Consider the following 20,108-nt stretch of genomic DNA (forward strand, 5'->3'; position numbering starts at 1 on the left):
AAATGTCCACTGATGGGTGAATGGATAAAGAAAATGTGACACATACATACACAAAATAGAATATTATTTAGCCTTTAAAAAAATTGACATTCTGACACCTTACAACATGGATGAATCTTAAGGACATTATGCTAAGTGAAATAGTAAGAGAGACAGAAAATGTCAAATACTGTCTGATCTGTCTTATATGTGGAATCTGCTGCTGCTGCTGCTAAGTCGCTTCAGTCGTGTCCAACTCTGTGCGACCCCATAGATGGCAGCCCACCAGGCTCCCCCGTCCCTGGGATTCTCCAGGCAAGAACACTGGAGTGGGTTGCCATTTCCTTCTCCAATGCATGAAACTGAAGACGCTCAGTCATGTCCGACTCTTAGCAGCCCCATGGACCACAGCCTACCAGGCTCCTCCGTCCATTGGATTTTCCAGGCAAGAGTACTGGAGTGGGTTGCCATTGCCTTCTCCCATATGTAGAATCTAAAATCATGTATTTTTTAAAATTTGTTTTCAACCATTTAAAATCATAAAAACCAGGCTTAACAGAAATTGAAACTATAATCAGAAATCTTCCAGCAAACAAAAGCCCAGGACCAGACGGCTTCACAGCTGAATTCTACCAAAAATTTAGAGAGGAGCTAACACCTATCCTACTCAAACTCTTCCAGAAAATTTCAAAGGAAGGTAAACTTCCAAACTCATTCTATAAGGCCACCATCACCCTAATACAGAAACCTGACAAAGATGCCACAAAAAAACAAAACTACAGGCCAATATTGCTGATGAACATAGATGCAAAAATCCTTAACTATATCCTAGCAAACAGAATCCAACAACATACTAAAAAGATCATATATCATGACCAAGTAGGCTTTATCCCAGGGATGCAAGGATTCTTCAATATCCACAACTCAATCAACATAATACACCACATCAACAAATTGAAAAATAAAAACCATATGATTATCTCAATAGACTCAGAGCAAGTCTTTGACAAAATTCAACATCCATTTATGATAAAAACCCTCCAGAAAGCAGGAATAGAAGGAACATACCTCAACATAATAAAAACTATATATGACAAACCCACAACAAACATTATCCTCAATGGTGAAAAATTGAAAGCATTTCCCCTAAAGTCAGGAACAAGACAAGGGTGCCCACTCTCACTATTATCATTCAACATAGTTTTGGAAGTGTTGGCCACAGCAATCAGAGCAGAAAAAGAAATAAAAGGAATCCAGATTGGAAAAGAAGAAGTAAAACTCTCACTGTCTGCAGATGACCTGATCCTATACATAGAAAACCCTAAAAACTCCACCAGAAAATTACTAGAGCTAATTAACGAATATAGTAAAGTTGCAGGATATAAAATTAACACACAGAAATCCCTTGCATTCCTATACACTAACAATGAGAAAACAGAAAGAGAAATTAAGGAAACAATTCCATTCACCATTGCAATGAAATGAATAAAATACTTAGGAATATATCTACCTAAAGAAACAAAAACCTATATATAGAAAACTATAAAACACTGGTGAAAGAAATCAAAGAGGACACAAATAGATGGAGAAATATACCGTGTTCATGGATCAGAAGAATCAATATAGTGAAAATGAGTATACTACACAAAGCAATCTATAGATTCAATGCAATCCCTATCAAGCTAACAACGGTATTTTTCACAGAGCTAGAACAAATAATTTCACAATTTATATGGAAATACAAAAAACCTCGACTAGCCAAAGCAATCTTGAGAAAGAAGAATGGAACTGGAGGAATCAACTTGCCTGACTTCAGGCTCTATGACAAAGCCATAGTCAACAAAACAGTATGGTACTGGCACAAAGACAGAAATACAGATCAATGGAACAAAATAGAAAGCCCAGAGATAAATCCACACACCTATGGACACCTTATCATCGACAAAGAAGGCAAGAATATACAATGGATTAAAGACAATCTCTTTAACAAGTGGTGCTGGGAAAACTGCTCAACCACTTGTAAAAGAATGAAACTAGAACACTTTCTAACACCATACACAAAAATAAACTCAAAATGGATTAAAGATCTAAATGTAAGACCAGAAACTATAAAACTCCTAGAGGAAAACATAGGCAAAATACTTTCTGACATAAATCACAGCAGGATCCTTTATGAACCACCTCCCAGAATATTGGAAATAAAAGCAAAACTAAACAAATGGGACCTAATTAAAATTAAAAGCTTCTGCACAACAAAGGAAACTATAAGCAAGGTGAAAAGACAGCCTTCAGAATGGGAGAAAATAATAGCAAACGAAGCAACTGACAAATAATTAATCTCAAAAATATACAAGGAACTCCTGCAGCTCAATTCCAGAAAAATAAATGACCCAATCAAAAAATGGGCCAAAGAACTAAATGGACATTTCTCCAAAGAAGACATACAGATGTTTAACAAACACATGAAAAGATGCTCAACATTACTCATTATTAGAGAAATGCAAATCAAAACCACAATGAGGTACCATTTCACACCAGTGAGAATGGCTGCGATCCAAAAGTACAGAAATAATAAATGCTGGAGAGGGTGTGGAGAAAAGGGAACCCTCCTACACTGTTGGTGGAAATGTAAACTAGTACAGCCACTATGGAGAACAGTGTGGAGATTCCTTAAAAATCTGGAAATAGAACTGCCATATTACCCAGCAATTCCACTGCTGGGCAACACACCGAGGAAACCATAATTGAAAGAGACACGTGTACCCCAATGTTCATCGCAGTACTGTTTATAATAGCCAGGACATGGAAGCAACCTAGATGTCCATCAGCAGATGAATGGATAAGAAAGCTGTGGTACATATACACAATGGAGTATTACTCAGCCATTAAAAAGAATACATTTGAATCAGTTCAAATGAGGTGGATGAAACTGGAGCCTATTATACAGAGTGAAGTAAGCCAGAAAGAAAAAACATCAATACAGTATATATGCATATATATGGAATTTAGGAAGATGGTAACGATAACCTTGTATGTGAGACAGCAAAAGAGACACAGATGTATAGAACAGTCTTTTGGACTCTGTGGGAGAGAGTGAGGGCAGATGATATGGAAGAATGGCATTGAAACATGTGTATTATCATATGTGAAACAGATCGCCAGTCCAGGTTCAATGCATGATACAGGGTGCTTGGGGCTGGTGCACTGGGATGACCCAGAGGGATGGGATGGGGAGGGAGGTGGGAGGGGGGTTCAGGATGAGGAACACATGTACACCCATGGTAGATTCATGTCAACGTATTACAAAACCAATACAATATTGTAAAGTAGCCTCCAAAATAAATGAATAAAGTGGAAAAAAAAAAAAAAAAGCTTAGCTTAAGGGCTGTATCAAAGCTGGTGGTGGGTCTGGGGGTCAGAATTTGCCAACCTTGATTTAGAGCTTTGAGATGTATTAAGGATGAGATGAACCATTGTATTACAAATAACAGTTGGAAACAAAGTGGCAAAAGTACACAATGGCAGTATTGACAAGAGCCTGGGGTGACCAGGAAGACAATTTCAAAAGCAAATCTTTTAGTACAGTACAGATAAACAGCTAGATTAGTAACTGGTCTTAGACTAATTTTCCTTTTACTGACTGATTTAAATTAGAGGTATTCGTCTTACATGAAAATTACAAAGTTCACTAAATTATTGTTGTTTCAGAAGATAGAAAATTAATGCTGTATCAATATGTTAAAAGCTAATTACACCTACTCTCTTCATTTACAGCATCTATCATTGCTCACTGTTACTTATTTAACAGAAGAGGGAAAAGTAGTTGGTCAGCTAAAAGTAGACAAAAATGAAAGGGGATACCTATATATCAGCAATGTTTTATTTTAACCAAAAACTATAACACTATATCTAAACTTTGTGTTGGTGTAACTTAAAAATACTTGTAGAGCAATATAAGTGAAGTCGCTCTGTGGTGTCTGACTCTTTGCTATCCCATGGATCATAGCCTACCAGGCTCCTCTGTCCATGGGATTTTCCAGGCAAGAGTACTAGAGTGGGTTGCCATTTCCTTCTCCAGGGGATCTTCCTGACCCAGGGATCAAACCTGGGTCTCCTGCTTTGCAGGCAGACGCTTTACCATCTAAGCCACCAGGGAATCCCCAGAGCAATATAAACACAGCCTCAAAACTCTTATAAATTTACCATTATTTTACTGTTGTTTCAACCATCCATAATTGAATAGCAAATCATTTTTCAGAAGACTCATTTCGATCAAATCCTTCCTGAGTAACAACGTATAAGTTTGTACATAAGTGACTATTCTTAATTTTCACATTTATATTTTATCAGTTGATGTAACATTTAATGAAATTATGTAATTACAACACATGTATGTGGCCTTAACAGGTTAGGTAACAGACATACCTGATGCTAGATAAGCACACAATTCAAACTATGGGTCCAGAAGTACTGGCCACTGTGAGGGTGGCTCAGATTTCAAGGGTTTCTGGGCTCAGCACGTTCGACAAAGAAATAGCGGATGTAGGTTACTCAGGTCTTTGAGAAGTGCGGCTGGTCAAGAGATCTTTCTGACTAGTCTCAACTTTTCAGTATATCCTCAAGTCTCTGGAATGCCTTAGAATCATATAGGGGAGGCACAGGCTGAAAAAATTTAAGTCTGGTTCCCCCCACCATCTCTGCCAAAATCACACAGAAGACCTGTAATCCTCTGGCCCTGCCCAGCCTTCCTTCATTCAGATCTCCAGATGTGGTACTTGCTTTCGCCCAGTTCCCAGATGACTCTGATACATAGCACCTTTGAAAACTATCCTTTATTTGTTTATTTATTTAATTTTTATTGGAGTACAGTTGCTTTATGGGCTTCCCGGGTGTCTCAGTGGTAAAAAATCCACCTGCAATGCAGGAGACATGGGTTTGATCCCTGGTTGGGACGATCCCCTGGAGAAGGAAGGGCAACCCACTCTAGCATTCTTGCCTGGGAAATCCCATGGGCAGAAGAGCCTGGCGGGCTATAGTCCACGGGGTCACAAAAGAGTTGGACACAACTTAGTGATTAAACAACAACACAACAATAAAATATTTGCTCTAAAATGTTGTGCTAGTTTCTGCTGTAGAGCAAAGTGAATCAGCTATCAGTATACGTATACATATATTCCCTCTTTTTGGAATTCCTTCCCATTTAGGAAAATCACCCTTTAAAGAGGCTTGCCTGGCAGCCTGATCCTTCCCATAAGACACAATAGTGGTGGTCAACCTTGGTTGTACCCTGTAGTCACCTGGGGAGGTCAGACAGAGATTTTGATGTAACTGGTCTGGGGCAGATGGGTCCTGAGCACTGGGAGTTTTGATGGCTGTCCAGGTAACTCTAAGAGCAGTAGCAGCTGGGGCTGAGAACCACCACCACACTCCAATACTACTGACAGGGCCAGCTCATAAAGATGCTTCTAAGCTTCCCCAAACCCAAACTTATTTCACACAACCAGGGTTTAGAAGGCAAATAATGGTTTTCAACAAAAATACACATTTCTAGTGTGTGTGTGTGTGTGTGTGTGTGTGTGTGTGTTTTACCATAAAAGACCTATGTTCATACTGAAGCAGGGCCCAGGGAATGCACCCAGCAAAAAAATCAACTTGTAAAGGATTGCAAATTGCAATGATGGACAGAACAAGCCTCTAAAAGCCAAGTTCCTGAGTTGATGCAAGGTTTGAAGCAGCTAAGACTAAGATATGCATTTGAGAGCCTGGGCAGGATTTTAGATAAATGTTTGCATTTCTGAAGCCAATCACTCTTTTCAGACATTTATATGGGTACCTGGAATCAGTCATTCTAGAAAGTCATTATAAAATCATTATAAAGCCAGAGACATGAATTCAAACTTCCCACGATTCAAGAGGAATTCAAAACTTGTTTCCATGAAACTATGACACTGGCTCCTCTATTTGTAAGGATTTTTAGTTGAATTTGAGGGAGGCGGCAGGTGTACATAAAAAAAAGAATATTCCAGTCCCTCTCAAAAAAGGCAACTTCCATTATTCTTAGTTTTCTTACCTTATTATTGCTCATAGAATGCATCACTATACTACTATACTATGTAGCTACTTAGTGGTTTATCATCGCCTTTTTTCTTATTAAGATATAAACTCCATGAAGGCAAGCTTATGATCTATTTACTCTTGCAGTATCAGACCCTGGAACAATGTCTGGCATACAGGCATTCAGTATGAATGAAATGAATGAATGAAACAAGGTTCTTGCCTTCTGGAAAGTTAAAAATGGAGTCTAACCCACTGAGTCTCAGTGGGGCAAGCACAAAGCAGCTGAATGCGGCAACATCTAATTCTATGTTGGACAGCGAAAGCAATACAGAATTGAGACATAATCGCAAAAAAAGATGGCTTTCATTCTCAGACAGCAGCAACGTTTACACTCTTCTCTTGTGAGGTCTATCTAGCACGTGTGCCAGGTAGTGAAGAAGAAACTGAAGCTTGGAGCAGACAGGTGGCTTACTGACAGCTATAGCGCTGGGAGGTGAGAAGGGTGCAGGGGGGTGGTGTGCCCTCCTCTCTTAAATAGACTCGCTGAAGCACAAACAAGGCTAGGGAGCACACATGTACATTTTAGGTGCCTGAAAACAGAGACAACTGTTCTTCCTTAAAAAGCTAACCTAAGTGCAGCCACAAATGCTGAGTATTGGTGTGACATCATAAGGTAATAGTAGTTACTGTTTGCTAAGCAAGTACTATGTGCCTGCCACGCCAATGTGTATTTCTAGTTTACTCCTTTCCACAACCCTTTGTGTGTGTGTGCTGAGTCATCTCCGACTCTTTGAGACCCCATGAACTGTAGCCCATCAGGCTTCTCTGTCCATGGAGTTTTCCAGGCAAAAATACTGGAGTGGGGTGCCATTTCCCCTTCCAAGGGATCTTCTCGACCCAGGGATCAAACCCACGTCTCTTGCATCTCCTGCACTGGCAAGAGATTCTTTACCTCTCAGAGGAATCCCACAATCCTCTGAGATGAGCATCATCATCCCTGTTTAGCAGATGAAGTTTTAAAAACTTCTTGAGTTGAGCAGATGTGGGAGAGGATGACTAGAAGACAATCTCACATACCCTTTTTTGGTGCTAAAACGCTGAGTCTGAATGATGCCTTCCTTGACTTAGAGGAAAGGAAGCTGCCAGCCAGCTTTCCTTGAAACTCTGTGGCAGACACTAAATGAACCACTCCCTGACCTTCCTTATTTCATCTCTGCAGCCCTATGACCCAGACACTGTCGGTGTCATTCTTGTTTTACAGATGAGAAAGCTGGGTTTCTGGAGGTTTAAAGGTGCTCAGAGCACATGACGGAGTTAAGAGCAAGTCCAGAGTCCATGGTAAATTCACTCACTGCAGAAATGCAACTTCAAGATGGCACTCTTTTTTTTCTCTTTCACTGTAAAATGCAGGAGTTGCTACTGAGAGGGGCTGGAATAGACAGCACACCTCCCTGGCCAGTTCACCCACATGTTCACATTTCACTTCTAAGAAGATTATTTTGTGCCTCCTGTGGCCTGAGTCTGGCTGGGCACCAGGTTCAAATGTGAACAAGACCCACAGTGCCTGCCCTCAGGAAGCCTGCTGTCCAGCCCACAGCTGCTTGCTGGTACAATGAGTCTCAGTATGACTGGAGGCAGCACTTGCCCACAGAACCATTTGCTCTGGGTTTCCTGGTGCTGGCGGGCTGCCCCCATCTGCTGGTTTGCCTGCACAAAATGTAATTCTTTGAACTCTATATCCAGCTGGAGGAGGGGAGCCCTTGAGTTACAGATGTATCCTCCCAAGGACGAGAAACTACTTCGACTGAGACCTCTGTGTCTGATCCCGAGCCGTGACTCATCGATCTTTCGGGTCTTGGCCAGAATAATGCTGCCTTCTTATCTTATTCCTGAAAGAACAGAACTAGAAAGGGAACACTTGACCCTGGAGACAAGTAACACGAGCAAGTCATCACAAGATAATAAAATACTCAGAACAAACACATGTGCATTTCTGCAAGGCCCTGAGCAAATATTTCTAAACTGTTTCATCAAGCCCTTGTTAACTCATCACAGCCAAAAGCTAAAAATAGGGAGAGAGGATCAAGAGACGCATGACGACAGGATGGATGAGCAGGGGAGAGCAGAGAGTGTAGAGCCCAGAAAAAGAGAGAAAGGCAGAGGTGAAGAGGAGGTGAGGCAAGAGGCCTGAAGCCACGTGGACCCACACATAAATGAGGATTCAAAGTGGGAAGGACTCAGGAGTCACCTGGTCCCATCACCCACAGAGAGCCTTCCAACAATTTACAGAGTGATTACTATATACAATGCACTTCACTAAATGTTTTCATGTCTAACAATGACCTCCAGTATTCCAGATAACCCTGTAAGTTGTATATTACTCTCCCCATTTTACAGCTGGGAACACTGAGGCTTAGATGAGTTCAGTGTCAGGTAAAAGAGCGCACAGTGAGTAACCGGAAGACCCTGGAAATGAATCCTGGTCTATCTCTGAGGCCTGTGCTCATCACCGCTGGGTCCTGCCTCTAAGGTTCTACAGACATGTCTATGGTCAAACAGCCTGTGAAATCTGACTTTAAGGGTAAATAAGACAGACAAATTTTAGAAGATGAGAATCGCACCACAGGCTCTGCTTTCCGGATGATGAGCCCTGAGCCCACATACTCTGCCCCAGTGACATGGTCCCCACTTCCTCTCTCTGGCTCGAGGGCCTGGGTGCTGCAGGAGCCACAAAGAACCAGATGCAGAATCCTTTTTCTCCTACGTCTTTCATGCACTCTGTACTGACAATGTTCGAGAGCCAGCTACAAAGGAGAAATATTTCCAAGGCCCATATCCACTGTCACGGAACAATTAGAAAGAGTGAATTTATACTGAGCCTCAGTAAGCAGGTACCTGGCACACTGGCTTACCCTCGTGCCAAGGGCAAGAAACTTCCTAGAGGCCAAAGTGGGGTTGGGAGTGGAGGGCTAGCAAAAGCACCCAGGTGTGTGCTGGGTATAGTAGACGCCGCATGAACTTTGTTGAGAACTGTGCTGGAATTAAGCCCTCGGTCCCTGCTTGGACTCATCGGCTGATCAACCCAGTATGAGCATGAGCCAGTTCTCTGTAAAAGAGAAGCTGGGGGCAGGTCTGTTCCCGAAAACAGGTGGAAAAAGAGGATCAAATCAAGAAAAACTGATCAGTGTTGATGGCAAGAGCCTCTGAACAACCAAGATGCCTCAGGTGGGGCAGGCAAGGTCCTGGGGCACACACACTTTTTACTTTTTCTCTCTCAATATTGCTGATGAAGTGTTCTATCTCTGAAGTGTCATCTGACTGTGATAAAGAGAAAGGGGTATGCCACAGACTCAAAGTCCACTTCGCTCTCCTCCTGCCTTGTCACAGGAATCCCAATACCCTTGAGGTCCCTGGAATCCTGACTGATGGCCAATCACAAACATCCCTTCCTCCACCTTCCCTGACTCCCTTGTGACCATGTGATGCCAGTCAGAAAACAGCACACATCAGGGGAGATGAGCAGAGAGTGCTTCTGTGTCTGATGAAAGGAACAGACATGGCTGGCTCCAGCCTCTTCACCCTCCTTTCTGCTTTGACCACAGACAGGGTGAGTTCTTGTGACCAACAGCTAGCACACTAAGGTAAGGGGGGGTGGGTGGGGGTGGTCAAGCAGAAAGACAGAAGCAGCCCAGGTCCTTAGTGACCCTCAAGAGGAGAAATGCTCCTGCCATGGGCTGTTGACTCCCAGGTGAAAAGTAACCTCTTGTCTGCTGGTGAGGTACCCTGCCCACTCCAGCTGAATGAACTTCTACTGGGTCTGAAGCAATGGGTCTTGGTATTTTCTCAACTATATCTTGTTTGACTCTTATGTCAACCCCCTAAAATAGGTGAAACAGATGCTGTGAGCTCACCTGAAGGATAAGGACATGGCTTAGCCTGTGAAGCCATTAGGTCAGAGCACTAAGATGCCTAGTGGCAGAGCTGGGGTCTGAGTGCGCTGAGCTCACATCACCCTGGACAGCACTGGTACAAAGAGGCACCCTGCCAATGGCTGCCAACTGAGTTCCATTTCGAGGGGCAGTTATCCTTGGATTATGATCCTGCAAGAGTCAGCACATGATCACAAAATAAAAGGAAGCAAAACGAATCATTTGTGTCCTGGCTTCAGCTGAAGGATGGGAAGAGGCCTGCTAGTTACAATGGCATTGGACAAGCCACTGCATAAGGATGGGGAACAGCTTTCTCCTTCCTAAGGTTCCTGCAAACCAGGAGATATGCTGTACTGGGGGTCAGTGAGGATTATTATCTGGCCCAAACGGTGAGGAATTTGTCCAGGAAAGTGGCTACACCTCCCCTTCTCCTTCAAGTTGTTACCAAACTGCCTCTGGTTTAAGTCATCCAACTGCCAATTCATTCCAGGTAAACATCAAGCCTAAGTTAACAAAATGAAAAAGACACTGTCTGATTTGGGACAAAGTCTCTATACCAGCAGATGAGCTATAGCAACTCTAGTAAATGATCTAAATATTTTAAAATACAGAAAGAGAGAAGGAAGAAGAGGGAAAGAAGAGGGGAGGATCAAAGGAAGGAAGAGAGGGAGAGAAGGAAGAAAGAGAGGAAAGGGAGGGGAGAAAAGAGGGAAAGAGGGAAGGGGAGCAGGGAGACAGGAAGGGACAGGAGGAGACAGGAAAGAAGAAAGAAAATCTTTGAACTGGCTGCATCCCTTCTTTGGCAGGGGTTCAAATTCCATATCTCCCAGACCCAGTTTCCTCCTGGTAAATGCAGGTAACAGTGCTCCTTACAAGATGGTGGGGAGGCCCTGCGTGCCTGTCATTATGCACTGGCACCGTCTGGAGATCTGGCCAGACCCTGGCAGGTTGTGGACCTGGAACAACCACTGGTCAGTTTGGATCCACAGGGCTGTGTGCTGCCCTACTCCATTCCCTAAAACGGTAATGGTCGTGACCTCTGGGGGTGTGTTGAGGAAGAGCTGCAGGATCCTATGGGGGAGCCCCCTGCTGACTCCCACTGCAAGACTCCAGCAGTCTTCAAACTCCCAGCAGTCTGGAGAGAGGATGAAGATACTGGGTGAAAGACAGTGCGGGTGGCTTCCTAAGCTCCTTCCCTCTCACCACCACCACCCCTGGCCCACCCTCCCCCTCCTTCACTTGAGCTGTGAGTTGTGACTCCATTAAGGAAATCAGATGGAGTCCCCCTAACCCACACATGGACTGTCACTCACCCCTTATAGGGGCCATCCTTATCCTCCAAGTCCTGACATCTTCAAAAGCCATTTGGGCTCATGGGAGTACTCTCCCACTTCCTTTTAAACTTCATTTTTAAATACTCCTCCCCAGCCCCGCCACTTTTCTCTTGTCTAGGTCAGTATTTGTCTCACCAAGCTCTGTTAAGGCGGATATGCCTTTGCAAGTCCTGATATTCAAGTAGGTTCCTGATAACTGGTTCTACAACAACTGTTTCAAATACAATGAAAACAGGCAGGTTTCATCTTTGGATCTGGGGCAGAAGTAAATGGTTTCACCCATTCAGTTTAAGTTGCCACACAGAATCCCATAAAACTTTCCCTTGAAATCTATCCATCATAGATATAATCAGGCTCCTGGGATTTGAGGGGATAGGCAGGAGAAAGAGGAAGAAATTATGGAGAGAGTCCATTTCTTGGGAGATGGTCCAGTGTAGCGGCTGCAGTATACAACCCGTCAATTCAGTCTTGATTCAGTCATTTATTACGTGTGGGGTCTTAATCTCTGTTTGCCTCAGTTGCTCACTCGAAAATGTCTGAGCCACCAGGGGAGTCTCAAAAATATGGAGTGGGTAGCTATTCTCTTCTCCAGGGGATCTTCCTGACCCAGGGATCGAACCTGGGTCTCCTGCATTCCAGGCAGATTCTTTACCATCTGAGCCACGAGGGAAGCCCCACTAATAGTACTGACTTGACAGAACTGTTGTGAGGATCACGCCTGGTATATAGAAGTCCTCAAATACTAGCTATTATCATCACCTCCCCAAGGAGCTCAAAGTAGTTAAAAACAGCATCAGAGAGGAGAGATGCAAAGCCAGCTAGCTGTAAAAATTTCAACTGACTATAGATAACTCCAGTCTTCCCTGAAGCTCCCTCCAGCCCTAAGGTTGGACCAGGATTCTTGAGGGGGAAGTCCTGCGTTATCTTGAGTACAGACAGACTCACTTAGTGCTAAGGGCTGCACAGCCAGATTTTATGAGCATATGCTGTTTATATGAATTTTACTTAAGTATAAAATTGTATATAGATGCTAAATATGATTTTGAGAAGCATACATATTACTACATTATAAAAATCTTCTCAATTGGTTTATCGGTTTCTCAAAGGTCATAATACCTCTTCTTATAATAAAATGATAAATTTTGCTTCCAGAAACACTTGACATTGTAAACGATGCTCTCAATCTGTATTTTTGCTATAAAACTCCACCAATCAGCTCTGTCCTTGCAGGGCCTGTTTCAAAGTCTCAATGACTGGCTTTGCACTGATGCAGAAGGTCATGGTGTCAGTTCTCAACAAGAATGATTCCTTGGGGATTCAGGCTAGCCTAGGAAGCCAGCTGGGAGCCAGCTCACATAGACACCTCGTATACCTGGTCCCTGAGGCAGTGAACACAACACCAGGAAGAGGTCAAACTTCTTCAACTGGCCCAACACACTCAAGTGTCTTATTTGACTACCACGCTCAGATTTATAATCCGAGTTGCCTCTAATCTCATTTTAAAACAACACGTCTACCTGGCTATTTTCTCTGAGAAACAGCCAGAAATGCACACTTCTACTTCCTTCTACTGCCGTGGGTTGCTTTCTTCCCTGAGTTTCTCAACAAGGGAGGATAAACAGACCACAGGGAACCCACGTAAAGGCATCCTCTCTTGGGTGTGTCTGAGCCTCTCTCTGGCAAGGCCGATGGGGAATGAACTCCCTCTCCCAGGAGGTGGCCAGGCCGCCTCAGGGATCTGCCTTCTCCACAACCTCTGCACAGCTCTCAAGTCTCCAGGGACTGAGCATCTTCTGCGAGGCTGAGCCACTGCAGCAGGTGTGTGGGACCGCCACCCAGCTCAGCCTCCTCTCTCAGTCCCCCTGCGTTTCACAGGGTGGCCACATCATCTTGGCCCAACCAGCTTCCACCGGGCATGGCTGAGCACAGATGTGTCCCCTAGAGCTGTGAGTGTGCTTCTGGAAGAACTCGAATGATGCCTCGAAGTTGCATCCCAAACCATTTTCCTCTAAGCTGTGCTTGCATAGTGTTCTATCTGAGGGATTCATGATACCAATATGATATCTCAGTTGTCCTTATAAATCTGGGCCTCACATTCAGAAAGGCACGCCTTTCAGACTATCGTAAATTCACAGGCATTATGGCTCTCTCCTTTCAAGAACTATCTTAACCCTCTCTTCGCTTGAAAGGAACAATCTCTCAAGGCTTTTGTAACTCTTCTTTACACAGCCCTCTGGCTCTTCTCCGTGCTAGTGAGCATGTGGGTACCTGAGACCCACTGGCCACCCCTTTCTCAGGGAGCATAGCTTCCCCACATTTGGTGTCGCTCAGTGGCTCCTGGCCACAGAAAGCTGTTGCTCTAGGCTCACAGACGGCAATTTCTTTTCCCATCCCTAAACACCATTGTTCCCATACCGTGTGCCAAACTGTTAGGGCTGGAGTAATAGTAAAAAGCCTCGAGGCAAATTACAACCACAACAGCTGTGTTTACTAAGAGCTTTACAAATGAACTCATCCCAGCGTCATGAGAGCGGGCAGGCAGTGGCTTGGAACCTTCCAGAAACACCCCACCCTCAGGATGATCACTGGCTGCCTCCGCCTCCTGCTATCCCAGCCAGTCCCAGCTCTTGAAGGAGACCCTATCCTTTGCATAGGAGACCAGGGATCTTTTTTCACCCACAATACATTGATCTGTATTCCTCTCCCAGCTGCAATGATTTACACTCAGCTGTTTATCTTCCGGGAGGGCTGCCAGTCACCGACAGAATAGGCAACTGGATGCTGATTCTGCAGAGGCAACAAGAAAACAACTGTCCACTCTGAGGGCCCTCGAATGCCTCCCTAACCACCTGCGGCAAGGCCTGAAATTCCACCATTCATCCTTCACACCTTTGGACCGTTGGTGACCGCTCTAAATGCAATACATGTTGCAGTGCATGGCATCAAGAGAACTATCACTCATCCATAACTTTATGTGCATTTGTTTCTTCTAAGCAGGTGGCTTCCCAGCTGGCACTAGTGGTAAAGAACCCGCCACCCAGTGCAAGAGAAACAAGAGACTTGGTTTCAGTCCCCAGGTTGGGAAGATCCCTTGGAGGAGGGGCATGACAGCCCACTCCAGTATTCTTGCCTGGAGAATCCCAAGGACAGAGAAGGTGGGCTACAGTCCCTGGGGTCACAAAGAGTTGGACATGATTGAAGTGATTTAGCAAAACAACTCCAAAACTTTGTTTTGTTACCTGTAAAACTGATACATGCTTCATGAGGCTATGTGGAAGCTGCTTTGCAACTTCTAAAATTCCTGCAATTCGTATTTGAATTACTGGATTAAAAAGCGAGCATTCTTGAGAGAGACTTCACTGGAACTGGTACCAACTCGGCACTCTTGCATGGATTAATTTAGGCAACTGATTATTACCACGGAAATGAGAGGGCAGGTCCTTGGGCTATGAGCACAGGATACAGCCTAGTAAAACAAGGGCATGCACGTCTTCTGAGCATGCAGTGGTTCTTAGCCAAGTAGCAGCCATCCACCAATCCACCAGGTGGAAAAAGAAGCCATTAAGGTTTTACTCCCCTAGGAAAATTCGGACTCGCTAGTACAACTTGCCTGTTTAAAAGAATGACCCGGAGCAACATACAATTCCCAGGTCTCTTTGGTGGAGGTTCTGATTCGATGAGGCTGAGCAGGGTCCCTTACATCTGGATGCTTCATAAATTCCCAGGTGGAACGTACAATTGGGCAAGTTTGTTTAACACTGACCTAGATTCTAAGCACCAACTTAAGCTTCCCTGTGGTTCCTTGGAACAGAGGCTGGAAATCATTTCTTAAAAAAAGCAAAAAACCCCACAAATCTCTGCTACCCCCAGAGCACCAGGCCAGTTCCCTGCACAGACCTACAATAGAGCTGCTGCTTGAAACTATAGCCGTGAGAAGCTCTATCAGCTGGGTTCAAAGGGGAGGTCTTCACTCCCAGGCGGGAAGGAGTCTAAAGACTTTATTACATTATACATGAGCAGTGAGCTGACAGGCTCCACATCCCAGACACAAAGTCGATGATGGCCATGCATTCTTTCCAGGCTCCCCCAGTCGCCAACACAAAAGTTGAAACTTCATTTCAACCACAAGACCGCTTGGCAGAAACAGCTCTGGCAGCGTATTATCAGGGTTGGGCTCTGACAAGAAGAAAAACTCAAAGTCTCATAGTTAGATTTCAAGAATCTGGGCTTCCTACTAGAGCTGCAGCTGAAAACGGCCTTCATCTTCCTCTCAAAACTTCCCTGATATCCACATAGGCCACTCAAAGGATGCTGTGGCCCAGATAAAACATGGACTTCATTCTCCCATTCCAAGTTTCTTCTGTCATTTCACCCTTTTGTGAAGAAACACATTCTCTGAGAGCAGGAGATAGAAAGGGGGGCTTCTTTCTGGCCTCCAAGGGGCAAGTCACAGTCTCAAACACCTCTGGGGGCCGAGCAGCTCATGGAGGTTAGAGATGGACCCGGAAGGACTGTCACCCTGGAATATCCCCTAACCCCTACGTGGCAGTTGCCACTACTCAGCTCAGCCACCCTATGGTGTGTACAGAGAGTCCAGTTTGCCACCTACATTTTCAAGAGAATCTGGGGATTCTGGCTTTTCAGATGAACTTTCCCAAATGGCAAATGTCCCAATTTAAAAAATGTGCTGGGAATTCCACTGCAGTCCAGTGGTTAGGGCACTGTGCTTTCATCTCAGGGGCCATGGGCCCAATCCCTGGTCAGGGAACTAAAATTAAAATCCTGCAAGCCTTGCAGTGTGGTGAAAAAAAATATGTTGTGCTGGCTAAACAAAAACGTTTGTGGGGTAACTTATATGGGAGAAGAATCTGAAAAAGAATATGTACATATCTTATATACATGTATATAAACATACATATATGTATTCTCTTTCAGATACTTACATATATATATGTATACATATGTAAATATATATAAAACCAATTCACTTTGCCATACACCTAGAAACTAACACAACATTGAAAATCAACTGTCACTAAAAAAAATTCATCAATTAAAAAACCGTCTGTGGGGGATGTCGGTGGGGGCTTTCACTCCTTGCAGGGCCCTCTCCTCTCCCTCCCTCCTGCCCTTTTCCACCCACCTTCTAGACACATCCTCTCTGGCTGCCAGTACCACACAAGTGGCCCGTCCCCCGGCACCAGTGACCCCTCTCCCCAAACCTTGCCAGTGCTCCTGCAGCCAGCAGCAATGGGGGGCAGGGGCTGGTGGCTTCCCAGGGGGCCTGTCTCATCTCTGGACAATGACGGCTGAGTTGTACTTCATCTGATCTTCCTTGAAAGCTCGACAAGTTCAAGAGCAGCCTGTTTACCATCCTTTGGTGGATTATCCAGGACCAGTCTGATTCCTCATCTCCTGGCTGCCCCTGTGGAGTTCTCACCTACAGCCTCCATCATGCTCACAGTTTCCCAGCCAAACACACTAGGTTCTTCAAGCAGCCTTTGTAAAGCAAGCTCCGAGTCTCTGTACATTGTACTCCTTCCAACAAAAGGTCTAATTTACCTAGATGATAACAGTAACAGTGAAACCTAACAATACTAAGGAACACCAGGCATTGCTTTAAGAGCTTTGTATTTATTAACTCATGCATTCTTCCTAAGAACGCTAAAGAGGGGTACTGTTATTACCACCCATTTTACAGATGAGAGAAGAGAGGCACAGGGAGCCTAAGGCACTGGCCTGCGACCACACAGCTGGTCAGGGCAGAACTAGGATGGAACCCCATCAGAAGTCACCACCACACCCTAGAGCATAAAGTGTTCTCAAATGGATGGGAACACCAATCCTTCATCACTGAAGGTCCATTATCCCCACTGTTGACTCACATAAGCTTACTGTCAGTGACTCTCTGAAATCTCTTTTACACACACGAATGCTAAGTCCCAGCAACCGCATCCTTTCCCCAGGCGGTGGGTTTTATGGACTCTGTGCCTGGCCTGGTCCAATTACCATCCTGCTGCCCTATTTCTGATGGCCCATAACATTGTCCTGGAGGTGCTCTTCCCTGCGTCCTTGCTCTTAAAAGAACTAGGAGGAGGCCAAGGAGGAGTTCAGATTATAGAATCATGGAACGCTGGGGAACCAAACAAAAGAACATCCAGGCCTCCACCTCATTTTACAGATGAGGAAAGTGAGACCTGGAGGGCAAATGAATTCCAAGGACAAGCAGGCAGCGAGCGGTGCAGTCGAAATTAGAACCTGGGCATCTGCTTCCCACCCAGGGCTCCTCCAGCTGCTCCAGACTGTTTTCAGCCCACGTTTCTGGGCTTAAACAGAAGGATGATGAGTAAAATGTGCTCTATGTGCCAGTCGACAAGGAAACCTCAGTGGGTTTAAGATGACAGCAGAGAGCTGGCTGAAACAAGGGGCAGACCACCACAATGATGAGACTGGGGAGGGAAAAGGCCACCCAAGGCTCTCTGAGCTCTGAGTTCAGCATTCAGTCCTGCACAGGTTGGCTCCTACACACCGATGGGCTCATGCCAGATGCCCTGCGGGCTTAGGTACAGTCAGCACGCAGCCCAGGCTATTGTTCGAAAAGTCTGTAAGTCTTCTGGACTGTAGCCTTTAAAATCTTAAAAGACAATGATTCATGCCTGATGTCTCTCTTTGCGTTTGGTGTCTCTTCCTTGTTCCCCTGCCCCACACCCCTAAGCTTATACTTGAATGTGGGCAAAGGCTCTGCAGAATGACTGCCCTTTTCATAGGCCAGGCACTGGGCCAGACAGGACAGCACGCACAGGTGACCAAGGCTTGGCCAGCAATCACCCAGGAGGAGCATGTCCACTCGGGGACATGGAAGTCATCCCTGAGGGGAAGAGACGTACTCCTGCCTCTGGCAAGGGTGGTCTCACTGGGGTCTTTTCTGATTGCTCATTCAAGGGGGATAAACTGGGAGAGATACAGGGATGCTTCCAAAGGCTCTTTTAATGGAAACCAAAACCAGGACCTATGATCACAATGCCTACATTTTCCGGAAAAACTTCCGTAAGACTGATTCCAATTTCATTATTTCAAAATATATAGGCCAATTTGACTTAAGGTAGGCTTAAATATGGGACTTCCTACGTGGCCCAGTGGTAAAGAACCCACCTGCCAATGCAGGAGACACAGGTTCAAGCCCTGGGTTGGGAAGATCCCCTAGAGTAGGAAATGGCAACCCACACCAGTATTCTTGCCTGAGAAATCCCATGGACAGAGCAGCCTGGAGGGCTAAAGTTCGTGGGGATGCAAAAGAGTTGGACATGACTTAGAAACTAAACAACAACAGATTTAAATGTATCTGGTTTATCTCCATCTCATCTGGGAAGAAAAGTCTGGCCAAGTATTTTAAAGAACAGGATGACAAGGTTTAACCTGCTTACAAAAACATGTTCCTTTCAAGGATTTGAATACATCCTTTAATGACAAAGGTCTTTGGTGATTCATTAAAACAACATACTAAGAGCAGTTAATCTTCTTATGAAATAAAATGGCAGTTCTCCAAACAACTCCCATTTCCAATTTTGCATTAATTTAAATTAAGTCCAAATCAACGAAATTAGTGAGCTAGATGACGACACAGTTTCTAGAATGAGATTTTATCAGTCTCAGAAGAGAGACTTTCAAGATTTATTTCTGGTTGTTTAAAGCAGCTGTACTCTTTCTCCCAGAGAAATCTGACTGGACTTCCAAATCTATGCCACAGACAAACCAGAGCTGCTGTAGTAACTGGGCCCAGAGGAGCTGGTCTCCAGGGCTCTGAAGGACACAGGTGAATAATCACTGATCTCATCCAGGGCTTAGCAAACTTTCTCTATAAATGGACAGGTAGCAAATATTTTAGACTTTGTGTGAACACGTATGGTCTCTGTCATATATCCCTTTGCTTTTACTTACTATTCATTGTATTTTTTACAACTTTAAAAATGTAAAAACCATTTTTAGCTTCACGCCAAAGGCCCACAGGTCACTGTTAACTTTGACTTAATTTTTAACAGCCTTACTGAAGTATGATTGGTGTATAATAAACTGCATTTTTGTTTTAAACTTGCACCCATGGTCAGGTGTGTTTTTTAAAAGCAATATAATACTTTCGGGCAACATCGTAACAATGAACATTTTCTCTCCCAGAAGCTTGGCTTCTGAGGCATCTTGTACAGAATAACATATTCAAAAAGCCTGCTCCTTCCCCAACATGGTCATCTGTTCAAATGTTTGCCCCTCCTCCAAGGAAAAAAAGTGGCACATGTTTAAAGTGTGCAATTTGTAAGTGCTGGCATATGGATATAACTCGGACCCATCACCACCATCAGGACAGCAGACATGCCCACCTCTCTCACCCCTCCGCCAGGCAACCAGCCATCTGCCTTCCATCCCCATGTATTAGTTTGCATTTTCTAGAGTTTCATATGCAAAGGCTCATACAGTATAGCCTCTTTCTCAAGTTTGATTCTTCCACTCAGTGTCATCATTTTAAGGTGTGCCGTGTTGTTGTGCATATCAATAATTCAGTCTTCTTCATTCCTGTGGTTGTTTATTTGCTCAGTCACGTGAGACTCTTTGTGACTCCACGGACTGTAGCCCACCAGGCTCCACTATCCATGGGATTTCCCCGGCAAGAATACTGGAGTGGGTTGCCATTTCCTCCTCCAGGGGATCTCCCAGGCCAGGGATTGAACCCTATCTCACTGCATTGGCAGGAAGATTCTTTACCACTGAGCCACCAGGGGAGAGGGCAGGAAAAGGAAGCTGGAAGTGCTACTCAAAA

At 44.5% G+C, this 20,108-nt stretch overlaps 1 protein-coding gene and 1 non-coding gene across 2 annotated transcripts in view; both read right to left on the reverse strand.

The window, feature by feature from the left end:
• Window positions 1–20,108, reverse strand: part of MGAT5 (alpha-1,6-mannosylglycoprotein 6-beta-N-acetylglucosaminyltransferase) — a 238,563-nt gene that overhangs the window by 78,412 nt on the left and 140,043 nt on the right. The gene's annotated exons all lie outside the window — the stretch shown is intronic.
• TRNAC-GCA (transfer RNA cysteine (anticodon GCA)) lies at window positions 4,063–4,135 on the reverse strand. Its single transcript has one exon. It is a non-coding gene; the product is annotated as a tRNA-Cys (tRNA).

The sequence above is a fragment of the Capricornis sumatraensis genome, chromosome 3, assembly GCF_032405125.1.
Source record: "Capricornis sumatraensis isolate serow.1 chromosome 3, serow.2, whole genome shotgun sequence".
NCBI lineage: Eukaryota > Metazoa > Chordata > Mammalia > Artiodactyla > Bovidae > Capricornis > Capricornis sumatraensis.